The 17,038-nt window shown below is 47.4% G+C and overlaps 2 non-coding genes across 2 annotated transcripts; both read right to left on the bottom strand.

Annotated features, from left to right (window-relative positions):
- Positions 1-14,288: 14,288 nt before the first annotated feature.
- TRNAH-GUG (transfer RNA histidin (anticodon GUG)) lies at positions 14,289-14,360 on the bottom strand. The gene has a single exon. It is a non-coding gene; the product is annotated as a tRNA-His (tRNA).
- A 1,282-nt stretch (positions 14,361-15,642) lies between these two features.
- TRNAS-AGA (transfer RNA serine (anticodon AGA)) lies at positions 15,643-15,724 on the bottom strand. Its single transcript has one exon. It is a non-coding gene; the product is annotated as a tRNA-Ser (tRNA).
- Between the last annotated feature and the right edge of the window lie 1,314 nt (positions 15,725-17,038).

Genomic DNA, 17,038 nt, shown 5'->3' with positions numbered 1-17,038 from the left:
AGAAGCTGCAGGAGATGTGAAGCAGAAGTGTCCGGTGTGATTCAAGGGTGTATCGAAGTCGAAAAGTACCTGAAAGCAGAGGGGACAGAGTCTGGGTCACTCAGCAGTGACCAGGGTGGAACCAGGACGGAACCAGGCAATGTCGGGCGCAATCAGGTGGTTGTCGATAGGCTTCTCTCCGCTGTCACGTGGGCTCTGGGGCATCGGCGACGTCCAGGAGCAGGTCACGATCTGTCCCACGTAGGCTCTCGCCGTCAGCACCAGCACTTGGCAAAAGCAACCCACGCGGAACCGGGAGATTGCTTATCACTCGAACCAGGAGGGTCAGAGTGGGGGCTCCTTTTCACAGGAGCTGGTGCAGATCTGGATCAACCAGAAAAGCGAGTCGTATTCAAGTTTTCGTCGGCACAGGGGCCACAAGCCAGCTGGCAAGTGACCGGGCCAACGCGTCGAGCCAACACAAGCAGAAGGGCCCCACGCAGCACTCGTCGAGTGTGGAGGGGTGAGCTTGGGTGTAAGTGTAGCTCTGGGTGGGGGCTTCTCAAACCCCGGTGTACAGCTTCGAGGGTTACTCGTGGGCTGCACGGTCAGCGTCTCGTGGCCTTTTCAAGATGGCGTGCCCCACAATTCCGGTCGCCTCCACTGGTCTCAGCTCTGCAGGGACTGTGGATCGGGCTGGGAGAAGGCAGGCAAGCTTGATCTCGTCGATCTCTGTCGCTCAAGTTCCGGCGGGAACTGCAACAAAGCAAGGGTCGAGGGCTGGATGGTGCCTGTTTGCACAGGGTGGTCACTCCTTGACCACAAGGGAGATTCTTCCGTCTTCTATGATGAATAGAATGTCGAAGGGTCCAGAATTCGTTTCTTATGTTTCTTCAGGATGATCTGAGTTGCATTGGCACTGCTCCCACTCTTATTCGAATCTGGTGGGCTGGACATCCTGCTAGGTCCCCTCCTATGAGTGGGACCCAGGAAGGGGGTGGTTACACCCCTTTGCTTTGATCCAGGCCGCGCTGGGACTGGGGCTGGGAGGCCCCAGAACTGGTTTGGCCGGATTATGCAAGGGGCAGCCTTGTGCTCCCCAGGCAGTGTCTGGTTTCTTTGAAACCTCCCTACTACAATCCACTATCTCCTGTCTGGGGTGGTTTAACACCGCCCTGCGACAGGAAACCCTTTGTCCAGGCCACCATATGCTGAGTTTCGGTCAGCAGCAGGAGGCCAGACCCGTGTCTGTGGCAGAGGCATCCATTTTGTGGATCTGAGGCTCATTTTAAATCAACTGCGTTTCAGTAAAGTAACATGTCTTATCCCTCTAGAAGGGTGGAATGCTACCCCCGTCGCCAGAACTGGCGAGGGGGTAGTATTCCAATTCGTATGACACCTTACACGACATGTTTTGATAAAGCCAAACCAAAGTTGCTATATAACCGCGAGGATTATAAGGCGCTTAAGAGTATATGGTATGGCATTATCCCGGATCAGCTTAGGGAGTTGTTCCCGACAGCTGCAGACAGGCTCAGCTCATCCCAGAGCTCCATCTCACATAAAACCACGCACTCTGCCTCCAGGATTGATGAGGCCTTCCATAGGAGTGGCTTATAGGCTATATATGTGTCCAGATATAGGTTTAGATATAGGTATATTATATCTAAGCAAGGGGTGATTACACCCACTTGCCCCAGCTGAGTGATCAGCCAGTTGTGTCAATTTAAGAACCAGCCAGGGGTGGCAAAAAGCTATGCTTCAGCCCCTGGTAGGCCTTGGTGGCACCTATGCCCTGAGCACCTATAGTGCATGGTACAGGGGCTGACAAGGAGTCCATTTCCAATTGTGGTATGTACCTATAGCACATGTATCATAAATTTAGAGAGAGAACAGCAGGCTGGGGGTCTGATTAGCAGGCCCACAGCCTCAGTAAGTCGAAAACCAGTGAAGCAAAAAGCAAAAATTGGGGTGACCATAGGATAGCAGACCCTACTCTCCTACACAACCCCCCACCCCCAAACGCAGGGACATTAAACTTAACCTTGACCAGATAAGTCTTCATGTTCTAAGTGGAAGTACCTGGAGAGACCATCTGCATTACCATGGTCAGTCCCTGGGCGGTGCTCCACTGTAAAGTCCATCCCCTGTAGGGAAATGGACCACCTGAGCAGTTTGGGATTTTCACCCTTCATCTGATTTAGCCACAAGAGGGGCTTATGGTCTGTCTGAATTAGGAAGTGAGTTCCAAACAAGTATGGCCTCAACTTCTTCAGGGCCCAAACCACAGCAAAGGCCTCCCTCTCAATAGCTGACCAACGTTTCTCCCTGGGGGTCAGCCTTCTGCTAATAAAAGCAATGGGCTGGTCTTGACCATCTTGATTAAGTTGTGAAAGCACAGCTCCCACCCCCAACTCAGAAGCATCTGTCTGTACAATGAACTGTTTGGAGTAGTCAGGACTCTTCATGATAGGTGCAGAGCACATGGCCTTCTTCAGGTCTTCAAATGCCTTTTGACAGCTAACTGTCCACTGAACCTTTTTGGGCATCTTCTTGGATGTCAAGTCATTCAATGGTGTCACAATGGACCCATAGTTCTTTACAAATTTTCTGTAATACCCAGTCAGGCCCAAGAAGGCTCTGACTTGTGTCTGTGTAGTTGGAGGAGCCCAGTCCTGTATGGTCTGGATCTTGCTCTCCAGTGGTTGAACTTGACCCCCACCTACTAGGTGGCCCAAGTACACAACCTGGCTCTGCCCTATCTGGCACTTAGTAGCCTTGATAGTCAGGCCTGCCTTCTGCAGGGCCTCCAGAACCTTCTTCAGGTGGATCAGGTGATCCTCCCAGGTGGAGCTAAAGACAGCAATATCATCTAGATATGCTGCACAAAAGTCATCCAACCCAGCAAGGACTTGATTCACCAACCTTTGGAAGGTGGCAGGTGCATTCTTCAAACCAAAGGGCATTACCACAAATTGATAATGTCCACTAGGGGTAGAGAATGCTGTTTTGGCTTTTGACTCTTCAGCTAGTCTGATTTGCCAGTAGCCAGCTGTCAAATCAAATGTGCTCAGAAACTTGGCAGAAGCCAATTTATCAATGAGCTCATCTGCTCTTGGAATGGGATGGGCATCTGTCCTAGTGACAGCATTGAGACCTCTGTAGTCCACACAAAACCTCATTTCTCTCTTCCCATCTTTGGTATGAGGTTTTGGCACAAGGACCACTGGGCTAGCCCATGGGCTCTCTGATGGCTCAATCACTCCAAGCTCCAACATCTTTTGCACCTCAGCCTTTATACAATCCCTGACATGGTCAGGTTGCCTGTAGATCTTATTCTTCACAGGCAGACTGTCACCAGTGTCCACCTCATGGGTGCACCAGTTAGTCTGGCTGGGTGTGAGTGAAAACATATGTCTGTGGGCCTGCAACACCTGTCTGCAGTCCACCTGTTGCTGCTCAGTGAGGCTGCCTGCCAAGGCTACTCCATCAACTGAACCATCATCAGGGTTCTGGGAAAGCAGGTCTGGGAGAGGGTCACTCTCTTCCTCCTGTTCCCCATCTGTGGCCATGAGGAGACTCATGTCCTCCCTGTCAACAAATGCTTTCAAACGGTTTACATGGAGCACCCTGTGGGGGCTCCTAGGGGTGCCAAAGTCAACCACATAGGTGACTTCTCCCTTTTTCTCAAGGATAGGGTAGGGTCCAGTCCATTTGTCCTGGAGAGCTGCTGGCCCCACTGGGTCCAACACCCACACCTTCTGCCCTGGCTGGAACTCAACCAGAACAGCCTTTTGGTCATGCCAAGCTTTCTGTAATTCTTGACTTGCCTCAAGGTTTTTGGATGCTCTCTCCATGTATTCAGCCATCACTGGAGCGGAGACCAAGTACATAGTCCACAATGTCTAGTTTAGGCTTTTTGAGAGGTAACTCCCATCCTTCCTTCACCAAACTCAATGGACCCCTCACAGGGTGGCCAAACAAAAGTTCAAAAGGGCTGTAGCCAACCCCCTTCTGTGGGACCTCTCTGCAAGCAAAGAGCAAGCAGGGTAAAAGGATGTCCCATTTCCGCCTAAGCTTCTCTGGTAAACCTTTTATCATTCCCTTTAGGGTCTTGTTGAACCTTTCAACAAGCCCATTGCACTGTGGATGGTAGGGTGTGGTAAACTTATAGTTTACTCCACACTCTTTCAACATTGCTTTTAAGTATCCAGACAAAAAGTTGGTACCTCTGTCTGAAAGAACCTCCTTTGGAACGCCCACTCTTGAGAAAACTGCAATGAGGGCTTTTGCCACCACAGGGGCTGTGGTGGTCCTCAGGGGAATTGCCTCTGGGTACCTGGTGGCATGATCCACTACCACCAGTATAAATCTGTGCCCAGATGCTGTTTGAGGATCCATGGGACCCACAATGTCTATTCCAACTCTTTCAAAGGGTACCCCCACCACAGGTAGTGGTATCAGGGGGGCCTTTGTTGTGCCACCTGACTTACCACTGGCTTGGCAAGTGACAAAGGAGCGACAAAACTCCTTGACATTTTCTGACATGTGAGGCCAGTGAAAGTGTGGAACAAGCCTGTCCCAAGTCTTATTCTGGCCTAAGTTTCCTGCAAGGGGAATATCATGGGCCAAGGTAAGAAGGAAACCTCTAAACTTCAAAGGTATAACCAACCTCCTGGTTGTGCCAGGCTTGGGGTCTCTAGTCTCTGAATAAAGGAGTCCTTCATCCCAATAATCTCTATGGGTACCTTGAGCATTCCCTGCAGCCTCAGCAGCAGCTTGCTGTCTGAGGGGTTCAAGTGAAGGGCAATCTAATTGGGCCTGCCCCAGGTCTGCCCTTGAGGGCCCCCTGTCCCCAGAAACTCAACCTGATCAGGCTCAAGTTCCTCTGAGACAGTCTCCTCTTGGACTGCAGAATCAGTTTCCTGTGAAACTTGATCCTCAACCTGGGGCAAGTGGGAAGGCACAGCCTTAACCCTCTTGCTCCTTCTCTTGGGCTGTGGTTGGTCTATTGTTTCAAGATCCACCACTGGTTCAGGAAGTCACTTCTTAGCCTGAGACCTTGTCACTGCATGGACATGAGCTGAAATCCCTAGCATTTCTGCATGAGTCCTGTACTCCACTTCTGACCAAACTGAGCTTTCAAGATCATTGCCTAACAGACAGTCTACTGGGAGGTCTGCACTCACAACAACTTTCTTTAGGCCATCTACCCCTCCCCAAGAGAAGTTCACAACAGCCACACTATGGGAAGTAGTGGAGTTGCTTGCATTGGTCACTAGGTAACTTTCACCTAGTACAATCTGACCAGGGTCCACAAAGTCAGGTGTCACCATAGTGACACTGGCACAAGTGTCCCTGTAGGCCTGAGCCAGTTTCTCATTGATTAAGGGAGTCTGCCTATATTTGCCCAGGTTACTGGGGCTTACTGCAGTGGTCAACGATAAGTCCACATCATATAGGAGAACTGCCTGTGTGGGGATTCTGACTAGGCCAGATTCCACCTCAGTACCCAAGGTTAACCCTACTAACCCCTTAGGTTGTGCACTACCACTGCTGACTGTACTAGGGGGTGCAGTTGCTTTAGGAGCTGCAGTGGCAGGAACTGGATTTTTCTTAGTGCATTCACTGCCCCAGTGTGAAACTGATTTGCAGGTATTACACCAAGGTTTCTTTGGGCCATCATTCTTCTTTTTCTTGTTTCCATTTTGGGAACCCCCCTCCTTATTACTAGTTTGGGGGCCTGAAGACTTCTGGTCCTTTTCTTTATCTTTCTGATTCCCACCCTTCTGGTCTGTTTTCTTCTGGTCACCTTGGTTCTGGTTTTTCTGCTTAATCCTTGTTCTGACCCATTTGTCTGCCTTCTTTCCCAATTCTTGGGGAGAGGTCAAATCAGAGTCAACAAGGTATTGATGCAACAGCTGGTTCTGACAGTTATTAACCTCTTCGCCGCTAATGACAAGGGTAACTCGTCATGGACTTTCCATTGATTTCAATGGAAAACAAATAAGGAGTAAAATAATGCCTTAGCAGCCAAGTGGTTAAGGATCTGCTCTCTCATGATAAGATTGTACAATCCTGTATAGTCTGAAACTTTACTTCCCTGCAGCCAACCCTCCAGAGCCTTAGTGGCACAATCAACAAAATCAGTCCAGTCCTGAGTCTGTGCTTTTTGGGTGTCTCTGAACAACAACCTGTATTGCTCAGTGGTTCGGCCAAACCCTTCAATAAGAGCACTCTTCAGAACAGAGTAGTTTTTGGCATCCTCAGGTCTAACAGTGAGGAGCCTATCCCTCCCTTTCTCAGAAAAGGAGTACCATAAAATTGCTGCCCACTGATCCTCAGGGACCTGCTGTACCATGCAGGCCCTCTCAAGAGCAGTCATCCATTTGTGGATGTCATCCCCTTCCTTGTAGGGGGGCACAATTTTTGTCAGGTTTCTGTTATCATAGGCCCTGTCTTTAGGAACTTTGCTGCCACCAGTGGCATCTAAGCCACACAATTTTCTTTCTCTTGCTAAAGCAAGTTTAGCTTGAGACAAGGCTACCTCTTCCCTTTCTATTTGAAGTTGGACAGCGCTCATCCTGGCCCTATGCTCTTTCCTCCCTGAGGGAGTCATCCCTCTTTGAGATTCTCTTGAGGCACTAGAAAGATGAGAGTCCCCTGATTGAGATCTCACCCTCCTGTTACCTGGGAGAATTTGGTTATGAGATCTGGAGTGGTGCTGGCCCCCTCCATTCCCATGTAGGTCTAGGTTGGCCTGGTTAAGCCTGGCAACCTGTACCTGGGTCACCCTCTGATCCTGATCTTCAGGCTCATCTACATCTGAGCCTTCCTATTCCTCCTCCTCTTCTTCTTCATCTGGAAGATCCTCATTCTCAGGGGAGTTTACCCCCTCACCTGAATCTAAGGGAGCCTGACTCACCTTATCTAAGTCATCCTTTTCCAGGATAGCTATCAGGGAAGGAATAGTAGGGCCTCTGCCCTTTTTTAGCCCCCTGGCTGTGCACAAGGCACTCAGGTCTTTGTGGCTAAGGTTGTCATATCTGGAAGTTGCCTTGATAGGGTCAACTGTTACAGGAGCAGAGCCTGAGGCTCTACCTGTATCAGACATGACTGCTAGTGAGCTGTAAGCGATGCACTTACCTATTTATTTATTTATTTATTTATTTTTAATATTTATAAAGCGCAGCATATACCCTTGGGCGTCTTGGCGCTAATAAATCATTTGTTTACATACGGAACATGATGCTTTGGACCAGTTGATGAAGCAGACTGGAAAGGTGATATAATTATTGAGTAAACAGCCAGGTCTTCAGGAGTTTACGGAACTGAAGGAGGGTGGTGCTTTGCCTGATGTTGAGAGGCAAAGTGTTCCAGAGTCTGGGGGCCGCCACCAGAAACCGACGGTCTCCCCAGGTGACGGTTTTGGTGCGAGGTACAACCAGTTGATGAAGAGTGGCTGATCGTAAAGCTCTGGTGGGTTTGTGGAGTTGCAATTGATCCTTGAGAAAGTGTGGTCCTTCATTGTTGACTGCTTTAAACACAATGCAGAGGGATTTAAAGTGAATTCTTTTTTGTACAGTGAGCCAGTGAAAATCTTTTATATTTTTGGAGATGGATTCAATCTTTGTTTTGCCTGAGAGCAGGCGTGCCGCTGCGTTTTGTATTGTTTGGAGTTTTGTGATTACTCTGGTTTGAGCATTAAGAAATAGCCCATTGCAATAGTCCAAGGATGAGAGGACAAGGGCAGTGACTAGTGTCTTAATGGCAGAATCAGTGAGAAAAGGACGTATTTTCCTGATCATTTTTAATTTCAGGTGTGCCGTGGACACTGTTTTATTAGCATGGTCTAGGAAGATAAGACCGTCATCGAAGATGACTCCGAGGTTCCTGACCTTGGTGGTGGGTGTGGGAGGGGTACCGAAGGTTTCAGGCCACCAACTGGTTGGCCAGGCTGGTGACAGGGGTCCAAAGATGAGTACCTCGGTTTTTTCTGAATTTATCTTTAGGCAGTTGGTAGCCATCCATTCTCCTATATCTAGGAGCCCTTTCTTAAATTTTTCGGCTATTTGTTCTCCATTCCCTTTGATTGCCAACACTAGTTGGGTGTCGTCGGCATATGAAGTTAGGCTCATCCCATGTGCCTTGATGGTATTGGCAAGGTCCGACACATAGATGTTAAAAAGTGTCGGACTCAGGGATGAGCCTTGGGGAACTCCACAGGGAGCGGAGAGTTGGGCCGATTGAAAGGGACCTAGAATGACAGCCTGCGTTCTTTTGGCAAGGAAGGACGCAATAAGGTCTTTGGCAGTGTGGCCGATGCCACATCCCTGGACACGGTCGACCAAGGTGTTATGGTCGACCGTGTCGAAGGCCGCCGATAAATCTAACAGAACCAGTATGGCAGTACCACCCTGGTCCCTGATTACCCTGATATCGTCGGCGGCTTTGATCAGGGCTGTTTCTGTGCCATGGTGTTTCCTGAACCCAAACTGCGTGCTGTCAAGGAGCTGGTGTTTTTCGATAAATTCAGAAATCTGGATGTTCATGATTTTTTCAGTCATCTTCGCCATGAAAGGGAGGCTAGCGATGGGGCGATAGTTTTTTAGCTCACTTTTGTCTAGGGAGGGTTTTTTTAACAAGGGTTTTAGTAAGGTGTTTTTGAGGGGGTCCGGGTAATTGCCTGACAAAAGAATCAAATTGCAGACCTGCGTGATTGCCGGTATGATAGAATCCATGACCGGTCGAAGTACGGAGAGAGGGCAGGGGTCCAAAGATGATATTTTTTCTTGGTCAGGGGTGACTGGTTGAAAAGTGAGGAACATATTAGCAGAGGAAATAGTAGGTGTAGTTGCAATTTGAGGTGATTTGGTGGAGAAAGCCTGGTAGATATCATCTACTTTAGTGAAGAAAAAGGAGGCAAGAGAGTCACACATAAGTTGCGACGGAGGGGGGGTAAGGTCGGGGGAATTCCCTGATAGTGCTTTGGTGATTTGGAAAAGTTGTTTGCTGGAGTTCTTGGCTTTCTCAATTTGGTCACTGTAATATTCTTTTTTTGCTTTCGCTATCATGACTTTGTATAGTGCCAGGGCTTCCTTGTAGACTAGTCTACTGGCTATGTCGTAGTCTTTTCTCCAAATTCTTTCCTTGCTACGATTAATCTGTTTTTGTGCCCTTAGTTGTTCATTATACCAGGGGGCAGTAGGTTTAGATCTATTTTTGGAGTGTTCTTTGGAGGGGGCAGATTGATTCGTAGCCTGGCCCAGCCAGTCGTAGAGTTGCTGGAGGGCTAAGTTAGGATCTGAGGCAAACGCGGGACGGGTTTGTTCCAGTATAAGTTGCAGCTCATCATGATTTATGTTTTTCCAGTCTTTGAAAGATTGTTTGGGCGTGGGACATGGATTGATGCTGCAAAGATTATTAATGGGTATGTTTGCAAAAATTGCAGAATGGTCAGTCCACGGCATAGGGAGGATGTTGGTAATTTGTAGGCCTTCTAAATTGGAAAAGATGGGGTCCAGGATGTGGCCCGCTTGATGTGTGGAGGACGTTACAAATTGTCTTAGCCCTAGGGTTTCTAAATCAGAGATGAGGGCAGCAGAATCGGTAAGGTGACCTTGATCTAGATGAAAGTTTAGGTCACCTAGAACCGTAAAGGTGCTTTCCGTTGCTACGGATTCCATCTTGGTGTTAATACTGGATAGGAAGGCCACCTTGGATCCTGGAGGGCGATATATTAGTATTCCCTTAAAATTGAACAAAGGGGAAACATTAATGGCAAATTGCATGGCCTCACAGGAGGTTGATGGAATGGAGGTCGTTCTGACGGGATACAAATCTCTGGCAATAATGGCCAGCCCGCCCCCTCTTTGTTTGGGCCTGTCCTGACAGTAGGCTTTATATCCCTCTGGGACTGCTATGACTAGGTCTGGCTGTGAAGTGTCATCCGTCCAGGTTTCGGTAATAAACAGTATATCTAATTTAAAGTCAGTTATGAGATCGTGGATTTCCTGACTATGCTTACCGAGTGAGCGCGCATTTATGAGGGCTATTGAGATTGCAGCTCCCAACTCCTGTTTTGTTGTAGTGCCTTTGCTGTTGGAAGATATGAGAGGAATGGTATCATAACAGCAGGGACAGGAGGTAGCGGAATCCTTGTGGATCTCCGAAGGATTGATGTCTAAGCAATTGGCCATGATGGGTGGCCGAAGCGCGAGTAGGCTTTGGCTGGAAAATTTCTTGATGGCTCCAGACAAATTTTGGGCAGGGGTTGTGGCCCTTGGCCCGGTCCCGGCGCGGACGGGCGCAGACGCTAAGTGTTTTCCTACTGTACCTTGCTAGTGAGTTGTAGTCAGGGTGTGCTAATCCCTTTAATCTACAACTACTAAGTTCAGTAGAACTTGATATGCTAAGCTTTTGATTTATATGTACCTAAGGTACTTGATGTGATCTTTTAATTTGATATAAAGATTGCAATGGTAAAACAAACAGCAAGCTCAAATCTGCACCGCTGCACACCAATGTGAGAAGTTGGCCTGATATGTAGTGTTTCCAATTCTGGAACCACTTGGTATCGGTCCAAAAAACCCCCAAAGATGTCTGGTTGTAAGTCAACCTTGTTAGACAAGCTATCCTAGAGGTAGCATGGACTAAGCAGCCTTAAAGGCTTAACTTAAGAGGTTGTGTTAAGCGAGCTGTTTTACCACATACAATCCTGTAATCAAATGAAAGGACACCACACAAGTATATATTATAAAAATATATGTATTTATTTCTAAATTACTCCCCAGTACTCTTTATGAGGAAAGGGGCACACGCGTTAAATCAAAAGCACAGTATAACATACAAAGTTGCACAATTTTGGATGAGGGCCGGTGGCCACTCAAACCATATACTAAAAAAGTGGTATAAGAGATACCAATCGAACAGTGGTTAGGCCTAGGGCCTAGAGAATCGCTGGGAGCAGTCAGGACTAGCAATGCTGAAGTCGGGAGTAGCCCACGGGACTCGGGTGCAGCACGGAAAGTGCGGCTTGCACCAATGCAATGTCAATGGTGCGTAAAAGTTACACAAAGTGAGTTTAAAGATACTTCCGCTGAACCTAGGGGAACAAAACTCAAGACACAGACCCTAGAGGTGTGTACCAACGTGGGCACACCGGCGTTGCAATGTTACCTCACCCACAGGCCGTGGGTGCACAGGGTCGAAGTGGCGTCGGGTTTTGACACGCAGGCTCTTGGTGCTTGGAGCTGAAGAAGCTGCAGGCGATGTGAAGCAGAAGTGTCTGGTGTGATCCAAGGGTGGATCGAAGTCGAAAATTACCTGAAAGCAGAGGGGACAGAGTCTGGGTCACTCAGCAGTGACCAGGGTGGAACCAGGACGGAACCAGGCAATGTCGGGCGCAATCAGGTGGTTGTCGATAGGCTTCTCTCCGCTGTCACGTGGGCTCTGGGGCATCTGCGACGTCCAGGAGCAGGTCACGATCTGTCCCACATAGGCTCTCGCCATCAGCACCGTCGGCTTCAAGATTGCAGCAAACAGCACTTGGCAAAAGCAACCCACGCGGAACCGGGAGATTGCTTATCACTCGACCCAGGAGGGTCAGAGTGGGGGCTCCTTTTCACAGGAGCTGGTGCAGATCTGGAGCAACCAGAAAAGCGAGTCGTATTCAAGTTTTCGTCGGCACAGGGGCCACAAGCCAGCTGGCAAGTGACCGGGCCAACGCATCGAGCCAACACAAGCAGAAGGGCCCCACGCAGCACTCGTCGAGTGTGGAGGGGTGAGCTTGGGTGCAAGTGTAGCTCGGGGTGGGGCTTCTCAAACCCCGGTGTACAGCTTCGAGGGTCACTCGTGGGCTGCACAGTCAGCGTCTCGTGGCCTTTTCAAGATGGCGTGCCCCACGCTTCCGGTCGCCTCCACTGGTCTCATCTCTGTAGGGACTGTGGATCGGGCTGGGAGAAGGCAGGCAAGCTTGATCTCGTTGATCTCTGTTGCTCGAGTTCCGGCGGGAACTGCAACAAAGCAAGGGTCGAGGGCTAGATGGTGCCTGTTTGCACAGGGTGGTCACTCCTTGACCACAAGGGAGATTCTTCCGTCTTCTATGATGAATAGAATGTCGAAGGGTCCAGAATTCGTTTCTTATGTTTCTTCAGGATGATCTGAGTTGCATTGGCACTGTTCCCACTCTTATTCGAATCTGGTGGGCTAGACATCCTGCTAGGTCCCCTCCTATGGGTGGGACCCAGGAAGGGGTGGTTACACCCCTTTCCTTTGATCCAGGCCGCGCTGGGACTGGGGCTGGGAGGCCCCAGAACCGGTTTGGCCTGATTATGCAAGGGGCAGCCTTGTGCTCCCTAGGCAGTGTCTGGTTTCTTTGAAACCTCCCTACTACAATCCACTATCTCCTGTCTGGGGTGGTTTAACACCGCCCTGCGACAGGAAACCCTTTGTCCAGGCCACCATATGCTGAGTTTCGGTCAGCAGCAGGAGGCCAGACCCGTGTCTGTGGCAGAGGCATCCATTTTGTGGATCTGAGGCTCATTTTAAATCAACCGCGTTTCAGTAAAGTAACATGTCTTATCCCTCTAGAAGGGTGGAATGCTACCCCCGTCACCAGAACTGGCGAGGGGGTAGTATTCTAATTCGTATGACACCTTACACGACATGTTTTGATAAAGCCAAACCAAAGTTGCTATATAACCGCGAGGATTATAAGGCGCTTAAGAGTATATGGTATGGCATTATCCCGGATCAGCTTAGGGAGTTGTTCCCGACAGCTGCAGACAGGCTCAGCTCATGCCAGAGCTCCATCTCACATAAAACCACGCACTCTGCCTCCAGGATTGATGAGGCCTTCCATAGGAGTGGCTTATAGTCTATATATGTGTCCAGATATAGGTTTAGATATAGGTATACTATATCTAAGCAAGGGGTGATTACACCCACTTGCCCCAGCTGAGTGATCAGCCAGTTGTGTCAATTTAAGAACCAGCCAGGGGTGGCAAAAAGCTATGCTTCAGCCCCTGGTAGGCCTCGGTGGCACCTATGCCCTGAGCACCTATAGTGCATGGTACAGGGGCTGACAAGGAGTCCATTTCCAATTGTGGTATGTACCTATAGCACATGTATCATACATTTAGAGAGAGAACAGCAGGCTGGGGGTCTGATTAGCAGGCCCACAGCCTCAGTAAGTCGAAAACCAGTGAAGCAAAAAGCAAAAATTGGGGTGACCATAGGATAGCAGACCCTACTCTCCTACAACCTTGCATTCTTAAGGTGGTCCCAACCCCACCTTATTTCTTTTCACCTCCGCATTTTGCTGTATCTTTTTGTTGGCCTTAGGACTCTGATCACTTTATCGCTACTAATCAGTGCTGAAGTGCACGTGCTTCTTCCCTAATCATGTGTATAATTGGAGTATACCTAACTGACAGATTTAATTTACTTGAAAGCCCCTTGTAAAGTGGTATACCATATACCCAGGGACTGATTGTGCCGCCCAAAGAAATAGCATTTCAAACCTGTCTCAAGCCTGCTACTGCAGTGCCTGTGCTGCAGTGTACTGCCTCTTCGACTTGGCATTTAAAACTACTTGCCAAGCCTTAAACTCCAATTTTATTACATATCAATAAACCCTAAGGTAGGCCCTAGGTAGTCCTAGGGGCATCATGCTATGTAAGTAAAAGGTAAGACATGTACTGTGGTAGTTTGTATGTCCTAGTAGTATCAAACAGTCTATTATATTTCTCACTACTGTGAGGTCTGCCCCTCTCATTGGTTAGCATTGGGTATTCCCTTATACTTTTTGGGGGGTAATTCCATATCAGAGAGGAGAAGCTTTATTTATTTATTGATAAATCCTATCTACTGGTGAGGTTGGATTTAATCTTACTATTGTATAAATGCCATTTTTAGAGAGTGAGTTTTTCTCTGCACTTACTGCTCTATTTGCATGAAAACCTGTCTTCAATTGATGTCTGGATTGGGCTGCGAGACAGCTACATATGTGCATTCCCTGTAGACAGCCACAACACAGGTCACTCAACTGCAACTGCATTCATCTGCATTCTGATTGGCCTGGGGGAGAGCTCCGCTCCCCTTACCGCAAATATGTTCAAGAACGATAATTTATGTCAGTAAGTACAGTATACCTACATCTTATAATCATGTGTGTTTAAATAATTTGTCGTTAGATCGTTTAAATATTGAAAAGAATCTGTTTTTAATAGACATTTTACAAAAACAACTGGTACATTTGGGAATTCTGTAAAGGAAAAACCCAACTGTCGTGACATTGCCAACCACAATGCCGTGACTCGGATTCGAACCGAGGTTGCTGCGGCCACAACGCAGAGTACTAACCACTATACGATCACGGCGAGCTACTTTTGCACAATAACATACAGTGACATCAAGAAATTATAATTCGGAACACTCAGGGCTACTCCTGTGATAGGCTGAATGTGTTCATTGCTTCCTCATTCCTTATACAAAGGCTTTATCTCCTCAGTGGTTGATAGGCTGAAACCGTTTCCTGGCCGCCTGCTTGTGAACTGGCAGGAGTCAAAGATCACACATACACTGGTGGGCCTGTGATGGGACACCAATGCAGAGAAACACACCTGGCGCAGATATTCTATTCTGTTTATTAGACCTGCATCTCCCCTGTACCTCCTCAAGCCATCTGTATGTGAAGCAAGAAAGAGTTAAGGAACGGTCCATCTACACTTTTATTGGGAGGATGCTGCCGTGAGCTCCTCCCAGCTAATCACACAAACAGCAGTAAAGCAAGATAACTACACAGTTAGGGGGGACTGCATGGTTAGGTTTTTGAGGAATTATTGAAACTGACCTCAGTGACCCATAATCAGAGCTGTGGCTAATGACTGCATGCCTAATTATGATGAAGCAAGCACCATGGCTCGTAGGGGCCCCACAACACACTTTTCTTAGCTCATTGAATTAAAGTATAAACTTCTGCCATGTGTGAGTGGTAAAGGCTTGTTAATTTTGTTGCTTTTCAAATTCACGTCTTACAACAAGACGAAGGAACATTGGGGCATCAGACGCTTTGGAAAGTAGCCACCAACCGCAGAGAAAGAGGGAAAAGACAGTATGAGGTGTGGAGAAAACAGCAGCAGGTACAAGGAGCTCAAATGAGATTAATGGCGCCTAAATAGAGCACGTAAAGGAACAGTTACAAATCTAAGAAAAGGGAAAGAAAAAGACTAGGAAAAAACACAGAAAGAGCTTGTAGATGAAATTCTCTTCCAGGAACAGCAGGTTAAGAGAAATTACACAGGGAGCAGTTAAGCTTGTAACACGGGGGAGAATAGAAAAGAAAATGCAGTTTTATGAAGTGTGTTTGCCTAATCCAGCTAGCACTTTTATTTTATTTCTCTATTTGCTTCTTTTATTGGTAAAGTAAGTTTCAAGTGCATGCACAGGTATGACCGAGAGAGCCAGGGTATAATAATTTGAAGCGTTTGCACCAGCGCTAATAAAGGACGAGAGTTATAGCAAAGATATGAAAGGGGGAGCGATAATAAATATGTGATATGGCAATAGTGACACCAAAATAAGCCACCTATTTATAAAACTGACATGGAAGAAATACTAAAGGTTAACTTCTGAAATTGTAGCCGATGGTAAAAAGATTCTCGTTGTCGGCAGGATTCGAACCTGCGCGGGGAGACCCCAATGGATTTCTAATCCATCGCCTTAACCACTCGGCCACAACAACTGACTGTAAGGCGTGTGCACATAATCTGTATGCAAGTTTTCAAGGTGTCCCACAGCAAATTCCTGATATTCTGCAATGCACTTTTTAAAAATAATGTTTTTTTCAGCAGGCACATTCTCTCCTAAAAACAAAAATTGCATTGGTATATCTCTAGTTTGGAATACCATAGGCTTGCATGCATACTCTCATGGGTCACTCAAGTTTTTTGGACCCTATTGCACTCTGTTTTCGTGCTGCTTTTAGTATATGGCCCATATTACAGAAGTCTACCATCTTTGAGTATTTGAGGCTCCTTTGTAAGTGCTTTATATTTTTTCCTTGAAGAGCTATATAATAAAGGGGTCCGGGAAAGATTGCATTTATGGAAGCTAAAAGAAGGCCCACTTGTCTCACCAAATGCTGTAGAGAAACCTGATGTTTTACTCATGTTATCCTTAGTTCGTTTTTGTTAGACCTTGCATTCTTAAGGTGGTCCCAACCACACCTTATTGCTTTTCACCTCCGCATTTTGCTGTATCTTTTTGTTGGCCTTAGGACTCTGATCACTTTATCGCTACTAATCAGTGCTGAAGTGCACTTGCTTCTTCCCTAATCATGTGTATAATTGGAGTATACCTTACAGACAGATTTAATTTACTTGAAAGCCCCTTGTAAAGTAGTATACCATATACCCAGGGACTGATTGTGCCGCCCAAAGAAATAGCATTTCAAACCTGTCTCAAGCCTGCTACTGCAGTGCCTGTGCTGCAGTGTACTGCCACTTCGACTTGGCATTTAAAACTACTTGCCAAGCCTTAAACTCCAATTTTATTACATATCAGTAACCCCTAAGGTAGGCCCTAAGTAGTCCTAGGGGCATCATGCTATGTAAGTAAAAGGTAAGACATGTACTCTGGTAGTTTGTATGTCCTAGTAGTATCAAACAGTCTATTACATTTTTCACTACTGTGAGGTCTGCCCCTCTCATAGGTTAGCATTGGGTATTCCCTTATACTTTTTGGGGGGTAATTCCATATCAGAGAGGAGAAGCTTTATTTATTTATTGATAAATCCTATCTACTGGTGAGGTTGGATTTAATCTTACTATTGTATAAATGCCATTTTTAGAGAGTGAGCATTTCTCTGCACTTACTGCTCTATTTGCATGAAAACCTGTCTTCAATTGACGTCTGGATTGGGCTGCGAGACAGCTACATATGTGCATTCCCTGTAGACAGCCACAATACAGGTCACTCAACTGCAACTGCATTCATCTGCATTCTGATTGGCCTGGGGAGAGCTCCGCTCCCCTTACCGCAAATATGTTCAAGAACG

The sequence above is a fragment of the Lissotriton vulgaris genome, unplaced genomic scaffold, assembly GCF_964263255.1.
Source record: "Lissotriton vulgaris unplaced genomic scaffold, aLisVul1.2 SCAFFOLD_301, whole genome shotgun sequence".
In the NCBI taxonomy this organism is placed as follows: domain Eukaryota; kingdom Metazoa; phylum Chordata; class Amphibia; order Caudata; family Salamandridae; genus Lissotriton; species Lissotriton vulgaris.
This window is presented reverse-complemented; position numbering and strand designations above follow the sequence as displayed.